This window comes from Patiria miniata, unplaced genomic scaffold, assembly GCF_015706575.1.
Source record: "Patiria miniata isolate m_02_andy unplaced genomic scaffold, ASM1570657v1 HiC_scaffold_4, whole genome shotgun sequence".
NCBI lineage: Eukaryota > Metazoa > Echinodermata > Asteroidea > Valvatida > Asterinidae > Patiria > Patiria miniata.
The window spans coordinates 7,681,699-7,690,928 of NW_024037071.1; the positions used below are offsets into that span (position 1 = coordinate 7,681,699).

Consider the following 9,230-nt stretch of genomic DNA (forward strand, 5'->3'; position numbering starts at 1 on the left):
GTCTTCCCGGGTGAATTTCCGAAAGAAAAAAATCAGAGGAGTTGTTGAGAATATAATACATTTATCCAGATTAAAATTAAAAGATTGTGACGATTTTTAATGTTGGTTCTGCATCGATAAAGCTGCCCCCTCCTACGGCATCGGAGCCAGTACGCGTATACTGCACATACCGTGCATAGGCCTATTTGCACAAAAAAACCTAGGTGGGTAACACGCGGAACTCTCATTTTAAAAGGTCTTCCCGGGTGAATTTCGGAAAGAAAAAAATCAGAGGAGTTGTTGAGAATATAATACACTTATCCAGATTAAAATTAAAACATTGTGATGATTTTTAATTTTGATTCTGCCTGTGTAAAACGCGAAACTCTCGGAGGCCCATACCCATTGATTGCGTTGCCTGGGTAAAACATGGAACTATTGATACAGAAGGCCTTCCCATAAACATGTGGAGGATATAAGACAATTGTTGACATTGCAAATAAAACATTACGATTATTCCATAATGTTACTTCGGCAGAATTCGTTCTGCAGCGGTACATTATCCCCCTATCAACTGTTTAAAACACGTGCTTCACAGAGCACTGGGTCAAAGCTGCACCCTTGGTTTGTAAACGGCATGTATCCCTGTACAGCATGTGTTCTGCACTGTTCTGCAAATACTACACACAATTATTATACGACGGCACAAACAGGTGGGAAATCTTTTATTTTCAATTTATTTAAGGGTAGAATGTGACGATTTTGGGACTTAATAATGAGATTTGTCGCTTGTTGTACTTTTAAAGCCAGTATTTCATCTTAATTTAGTGTTTTATTAACAATTTTGCAGAGTTCCGCAGAGTTCTGCACGTTCTGCAAGTTCCGCAAAATACCCACACCCCTACGCTGCTGGGTTACGTGAAAAATTAGTTCCAGCCCTAGATGACAACCCAATGATAAAATTTTGGGCTGGGTAACTCCAGCTTTTTACAATATTATAATGCTGTCGTACAATATTACCAACAGTCGTACCATTGACAATCGTCGAAATACCATCTTCTTGCTCTCCCCTGATGAAGTCTTCTACGCTTGCTGTCCACATCACTGCTTCCGCTAGCACATGGCCATCTATTTCAGGTCGATGTTATTTCTCAAAACGCCACAGGTCGAACGCTGCATCAGCAGAAAGATCCGAAGGAAAAATGGGTTTCGTACCACACGAGGGCGCCGTGCGAGGTTGATTTAGACTTGATCAAGTCATTCACTGGCTTAGCGTTGATAATTTAGCCTGGAAGTGTTTCGTTATAAAAAAAAGTTTGTTGTGTGTTTTTCTTTATTATGTACAGGCTGATTTCAATTTTGGAATGTTTTACGTGTCCTTTTTGCCAAATTTATCGTGCTTTAATTTGTATTATTAGTTACGTCTGAATTAAGTGCATAAATTATTATCAATATTTCATGCATTGCAAGTTATATGGAGGTATAGAAAATTTCCGGCAAAGTAGTGCTTACCAAAATAATTCTCAAGCGTTCGGACCCGGTCCTTCTTCAGTGGCCTGGTTTATTGTTCCTGAATCTTTTTCATGTATTTCTGTGGAGTTATAACGAATAAGTCCACCTGTGTTTGGCACTGGCCGCGGAATAAATCTGCATGAGTGCATCGACCTGTGGCGCCTTGAGATGGTTTTTGTACATGGTTTATAAATCGACCTGTGGCGTTCAAGTTTGAGATGGTTTTTGTACATGGTTTATATGCATGTTCAGGCTCATCGACCTGTGGCGTTCAAGTTTGAGATGTTTTTTGTACATGTTTTTAATGCATGTTTGTGCAAAATCGATCGGCCTGTGGCGTTTGAGATGGTTTTTGTACATGGTTTATATATACGTCTGGAGCTCAGTCCAAAAGTTTCAAGTCTGAAGCCTTGCCAATTTAACAGCTTGTTGGCCTATTCATCCGCTATTCAACAAGGTATAGTTTGTCAAAATCCATCCATGTTAAGATACCTTTAGACCGCGACACATGAGAGCAATGTCGGGTGGCGCTGACAGCCCTTGCTATGGGACTTATTGCACAAAAACGAAACTGGGGGCATCATATACCTACGTCTGGAGCTCACTCCAAAAGTTTCAAGTCTGAATCCTTACCGATTTGTCAGCTCGTTGGCCTATTCATCCGCTATCCAACAAGCTATAGATTGTCAAAATCCATCCATGTTAAGGAACCTTTAGACCGCGACACATGAGAGCCATGTCGGCTGGCGCTGACAGCCCTTGCTATGGGACTTACTGCACAAAAAACGAAACTGGGGGCATCATGTACGTACGTCTGGGGCTCACTCCAAAAGTTTCAAGTTTGAAGCCTTGCCGATTTGTCAGCTTGTTGGCCTGTTCATCCGCTATCCAACAAGCTATAGTTTGTCAAAATCCGTCTATGTTAAGGTACCTTTAGACCGCAACACATGAGAGCCATGTCGGCTGGCGCTGACAGCCCTTGCTATGGGACTTACTACACGAAAACGAAACTGGGGGCATCATGTACCTACGTCTGGAGCTCACTCCAAAAGTTTCAAGTCTGAAGCCTTGCTGATTTGTCAGCTTGTTGGCCTATTCATCCGCTATCCAACAAGTTATAGTTTGTTAAAATCCATTTATGTTAAGGTACCTTAAGACCGCGACACATCAGAACCATGTCGGCTGGCGCTGACAGCCCTTGCTATGGGACTTAATGCACAAAAACGAAACTGGGGGCATCATGTACCTACGTCTGGAGCTCACACCAAAAGTTTCATGTCTGAAGTCTTGCCGATTTGTCAGCTTGTTGGCCTATTCATCCGCTATCCAACAAGATATAGTTTGTCAAAATCCATCTATGTTAAGGTACCGTTAGACCGGGACACATGAGAGCCATGTCGGCTGGCGCTGACAGCCCTTGCTATGGGACTTACTGCACAAAAACGAAACTGGGGGCATCATGTACCTACGTTTGGGGCTCACTCCAAAAGTTTCAAGTCTGAATCCTTGCCGATTCGTCAGCTTGTTGGCCTATTCATCCGGTTTTCAACAAGCTATAGTTTGTCAAAATCCATTTATGTAAAGGTATACCTTTAGACCGCGACACATTAGAGCCATGTCGGCTGGCGCTGACAGCCCTTGCTATTGGACTTACTGCACAAAAACGAAACTGGGGGCATCATATACCTACGTCTGGAGCTCACTCCAAAAGTTTCAAGTCTGAAGCCTTGCCGATTTGTCAGCTTGTTGGCCTATTCATTTGCTATCCAACAAGCTATAGTTTGTTAAAATCCATTTATGTTAAGGTACCTTAAGACCGCGACACATCAGAACCATGTCGGCTGGCGCTGACAGCCCTTGCTATGGGACTTACTGCACAAAAACGAAACTGGGGGCAAAATGTACCTACGTCTGGAGCTCACTCCAAAAGTTTCAAGTCTGAAGCCTTGCTGATTTGTCAGCTGGTTGGCTTATTCAACCGCTATCCAATAAAATATAGTTTGTCAAAATCCATTCATGTTAAGTACCTTTAAACCGCGACACATGAGAGCCATGTCGGCTGGCGCTGACAGCCCTTGCTATGGGACTTACTGCACAAAAACGAAACTGGGGGCATCATGTACCTACGTCTGGGGCTCACTCCGAAAGTTTCAAGTCTGAATCCTTACCGATTTGTCAGCTTGTTGGCCTATTCATCTGCTATTCAACAAGCTATAGTTTGTTAAAATCCATCCTTGTTAAAGTACCTTTAGACCGCGACACATGAGAGCCATGTCGGCTGGCGCTGACAGCCCTTGCTATGGGACTCACTGCACAAAAACGAAACTGGGGGCATCATGTACCTACGTCTGGGGCTCACTCCAATAGATTCAAGTCTGAAGCCTTACCGATTTGTTAGCTTGTTGGCCTATATATCCGCTATCCAACAAGATATAGTTTGTCAAAATCCATCTATGTTAAGGTACCTTTAGACCGCGACACATAAGAGCCATGTCGGCTGGCGCTGACAGCCCTGGCTATTGGACTTACTGCACAAAAACGAAACTGGGGGCATCATGTACATACGTCTGAAGCTCACTCCAAAAGTTTCAAGTCTGAAGCCTTGCCGATTTGTCAGCTTGTTGGCCTATTCATTCGCTATCCAACAAGTTATAGTTTGTTAAAATCCATTTATGTTAAGGTACCTTAAGACCGCGACACATCAGAACCATGTCGACTGGCGCTGACAGCCCTTGCTATGGGACTTACCGCACAAAAACGAAACTGGGGGCATTATGTACCTACGTCTGGAGCTCACTCCAAAAGTTTCAAGTCTGAAGCCTTGCTGATTTGTCAGCTGGTTGGCTTATTCATCCGCTATCCAATAAGCTATAGTTTGTCAAAATCCATTTATGTTAAGATACCTTTAAACCGCGACACATGAGAGCCATGTCGGCTGGCGCTGACAGCCCTTGCTATGGGACTCACTGCACAAAAACGAAACTGGGGGCATCATGTACCTACGTCTGGGGCTCACTCCGAAAGTTTCAAGTCTGAAGCCTTGCCGATTTGTCAGCGACTTTTGGAGAAATCGCAAGATGTAGTCACTGAATGCCGCCAGTTGCGTTTTGTGCAGTAAATCCAATAGCAAGGCCTATCAGAGCCATGCAACACCGCCTCTCTATATGTCGATCAAAAGGTACCTTAAAATAGGAAATTGTAGACAAACTCTATGTTGGCCATGAGACATGAGAGCCATGTCGGCTGGCGCTGACAGCCCTTGCTATGGGACTCACTGCACAAAAACGAAACTGGGGGCATCATGTACCTACGTCTGGGGCTCACTCCAATAGATTCAAGTCTGAAGCCTTACCGATTTGTTAGCTTGTTGGCCTATATATCCGCTATCCAACAAGATATAGTTTGTCAAAATCCATCTATGTTAAGGTACCTTTAGACCGCGACACATAAGAGCCATGTCGGCTGGCGCTGACAGCCCTGGCTATTGGACTTACTGCACAAAAACGAAACTGGGGGCATCATGTACGTACGTCTGGGGCTCACTCCAAAAGTTTCAAGTTTGAAGCCTTGCCGATTTGTCAGCTTGTTGGCCTGTTCATCCGCTATCCAACAAGCTATAGTTTGTCAAAATCCGTCTATGTTAAGGTACCTTTAGACCGCAACACATGAGAGCCATGTCGGCTGGCGCTGACAGCCCTTGCTATGGGACTTACTACACGAAAACGAAACTGGGGGCATCATGTACCTACGTCTGGAGCTCACTCCAAAAGTTTCAAGTCTGAAGCCTTGCTGATTTGTCAGCTTGTTGGCCTATTCATCCGCTATCCAACAAGTTATAGTTTGTTAAAATCCATTTATGTTAAGGTACCTTAAGACCGCGACACATCAGAACCATGTCGGCTGGCGCTGACAGCCCTTGCTATGGGACTTAATGCACAAAAACGAAACTGGGGGCATCATGTACCTACGTCTGGAGCTCACTCCAAAAGTTTCATGTCTGAAGTCTTGCCGATTTGTCAGCTTGTTGGCCTATTCATCCGCTATCCAACAAGATATAGTTTGTCAAAATCCATCTATGTTAAGGTACCGTTAGACCGGGACACATGAGAGCCATGTCGGCTGGCGCTGACAGCCCTTGCTATTGGACTTACTGCACAAAAACGAAACTGGGGGCATCATGTACCTACGTTTGGGGCTCACTCCAAAAGTTTCAAGTCTGAATCCTTGCCGATTCGTCAGCTTGTTGGCCTATTCATCCGGTTTTCAACAAGCTATAGTTTGTCAAAATCCATTTATGTAAAGGTATACCTTTAGACCGCGACACATTAGAGCCATGTCGGCTGGCGCTGACAGCCCTTGCTATTGGACTTACTGCACAAAAACGAAACTGGGGGCATCATATACCTACGTCTGGAGCTCACTCCAAAAGTTTCAAGTCTGAAGCCTTGCCGATTTGTCAGCTTGTTGGCCTATTCATTTGCTATCCAACAAGCTATAGTTTGTTAAAATCCATTTATGTTAAGGTACCTTAAGACCGCGACACATCAGAACCATGTCGGCTGGCGCTGACAGCCCTTGCTATGGGACTTACTGCACAAAAACGAAACTGGGGGCAAAATGTACCTACGTCTGGAGCTCACTCCAAAAGTTTCAAGTCTGAAGCCTTGCTGATTTGTCAGCTGGTTGGCTTATTCAACCGCTATCCAATAAAATATAGTTTGTCAAAATCCATTCATGTTAAGTACCTTTAAACCGCGACACATGAGAGCCATGTCGGCTGGCGCTGACAGCCCTTGCTATGGGACTTACTGCACAAAAACGAAACTGGGGGCATCATGTACCTACGTCTGGGGCTCACTCCGAAAGTTTCAAGTCTGAATCCTTACCGATTTGTCAGCTTGTTGGCCTATTCATCTGCTATTCAACAAGCTATAGTTTGTTAAAATCCATCCTTGTTAAAGTACCTTTAGACCGCGACACATGAGAGCCATGTCGGCTGGCGCTGACAGCCCTTGCTATGGGACTCACTGCACAAAAACGAAACTGGGGGCATCATGTACCTACGTCTGGGGCTCACTCCAATAGATTCAAGTCTGAAGCCTTACCGATTTGTTAGCTTGTTGGCCTATATATCCGCTATCCAACAAGATATAGTTTGTCAAAATCCATCTATGTTAAGGTACCTTTAGACCGCGACACATAAGAGCCATGTCGGCTGGCGCTGACAGCCCTGGCTATTGGACTTACTGCACAAAAACGAAACTGGGGGCATCATGTACATACGTCTGAAGCTCACTCCAAAAGTTTCAAGTCTGAAGCCTTGCCGATTTGTCAGCTTGTTGGCCTATTCATTCGCTATCCAACAAGTTATAGTTTGTTAAAATCCATTTATGTTAAGGTACCTTAAGACCGCGACACATCAGAACCATGTCGACTGGCGCTGACAGCCCTTGCTATGGGACTTACCGCACAAAAACGAAACTGGGGGCATTATGTACCTACGTCTGGAGCTCACTCCAAAAGTTTCAAGTCTGAAGCCTTGCCGATTTGTCAGCTGGTTGGCTTATTCATCCGCTATCCAATAAGCTATAGTTTGTCAAAATCCATTTATGTTAAGGTACCTTTAAACCGCGACACATGAGAGCCATGTCGGCTGGCGCTGACAGCCTTTGCTATGGGACTTATTGCACAAAAACGAAACTGGGGGCATCATGTACCTACGTCTGGGGCTCACTCCGAAAGTTTCAAGTCTGAAGCCTTGCCGATTTGTCAGCGACTTTTGGAGAAATCGCAAGATGTAGTCACTGAATGCCGCCAGTTGCGTTTTGTGCAGTAAATCCAATAGCAAGGCCTATCAGAGCCATGCAACACCGCCTCTCTATATGTCGATCAAAAGGTACCTTAAAATAGGAAATTGTAGACAAACTCTATGTTGTTGGGAAGCTACTGAGTAGGTCTACAACATGCAACAACAAGCAAATCTTGAGACCCAAGACTTTTGGATAAAATGCAAGATGTAGTCACTGAATGCCGCCAGTTGCGTTTTGTGCAGTAAATCCCATAGCAAGGCCTGTCAGAGACTTGCAACACCGCCTCTCTATATGTCGATCAAAAGGTACCTTAAAATAGGAAATTGTAGACAAACTCGATGTTGTTGGGAAGCTACTGAGTAGGTCTACAACATGCAAAAACAAGCAAGTCTTGAGACCCAAGACTTTTGGAGAAAATGCAAAATGTAGTCACTGAATGCCGCTAGTTGCGTTTTGTGCAGTAAATCCTATAGCAAGGCCTGTCAGAGACTTGCAACACCGCCTCTCTATATGTCGATCAAAAGGTACCTTAAAATAAAAAATTGCAGAAAAACTCTATGTTGTTCGAAAGCTACTGTGTAGATCTACAACATGCAAAAACAAGCAAGTCTTGAGACCCAAGACTTTTGGAGAAATCGCAAGATGTAGTCACTGAATGCCGCCAGTTGCGTTTTGTGCCGTAAATCCCATAGCAAGGCCTGTCAGAGAGATGCAACACCGCCTCTCTATATGTCGATCAAAAGGTACCTTATAATAGGAAATTGTAGACAAACTCTATGTTCTTCGAAAGCTACTGAATAGGTCTACCACAGGCAAAAACAAGCAAGTCTTGAGACCCAAGACTTTTGGAGAAAATGCAAGATGTAGTCACTGAATGCCGCCAGTTGCGTTTTGTGCAGTAAATCCCATAGCAACGCCTGTCAGAGACTTGCAACACCGCCTCTCTATATGTCGATCAAAAGGTACCTTAAAATAGGAAATTGTAGACAAACTCTATGTTGTTCGGAAGCTACTGAGTAGGTCTACAACATGAAAAAACAAGCAAGTCTTGAGACCCAAGACCTATGGAGAAAATGCAAGATGTAGTCACTGAATGCCGCCAGTTGCGTTTTGTGCAGTAAATTCCTTAACAAGGCCTGTCAGAGACTTGCAACACCGCCTCTCTATATGTCGATCAAAAGGTACCTTAAAATAGGAAATTGTAGACAAACTTTATGTTTTTCGCAAGCTACTGAGTAGGTATACAACATGCAAAAACAAGCAAGTCTTGACACCCAAGACTGTTGGAGAAAGTGCAAGATGTAGTCACTGAATGCCGCCAGTTGCGTTTTGTGCAGTAAATCCCATAGCAAGGCCTGTCAGAGACTTGCAACACCGCCTCTCTATATGTCGATCAAAAGGTACCTTAAAATAAGGAATTGTAGACAAACTCTATGTTGTTGGGAAGCTACTGAGTAGGTTTACAACATGCAAAAACAAGCAAGTCTTGAGACCCAAGACTTTTGGAGAAAGTGCAAGATGTAGTCACTGAATGCCGCCAGTTGCGTTTTGTGCAGTAAATCCCATAGCAAGGCCTGTCAGAGACTTGCAACACCGCCTCTCTATATGTCGATCAAAAGGTACCTTAAAATAAGGAATGGTAGACAAACTCTATGTTGTTCGGAAGCTACTCAGTGGGTTGACAACATGCAATAACAAGCAAATCTTTAAACCCTATACTATTGGAGAAAATGCAAGATGTAGTCACTGAATGCCGCAAGTTGCGTTTTGTTCGGTAAATCCCATAGCAAGGCCTGTCAGAGCCATGGTACACTACCTCTCTGTATGTCGATCAAAAGGTATCTTAAAATAGAAAAATTGTAGACAAACTCTCTGTTGTTCGGAAGCTACTCAGTGGGTTGACAACATGCAATAACAAGCAAATCTTTA

The 9,230-nt window shown here is 43.9% G+C and overlaps 1 long non-coding RNA gene across 1 annotated transcript; it reads left to right on the top strand.

The window, feature by feature from the left end:
- Positions 1-494: 494 nt before the first annotated feature.
- On the top strand, positions 495-880 carry LOC119740144. The gene is made up of 2 exons (XR_005272650.1): positions 495-692; positions 830-880. It is a non-coding gene; the product is annotated as an uncharacterized LOC119740144 (long non-coding RNA).
- The last annotated feature ends 8,350 nt before the right edge of the window (positions 881-9,230 follow it).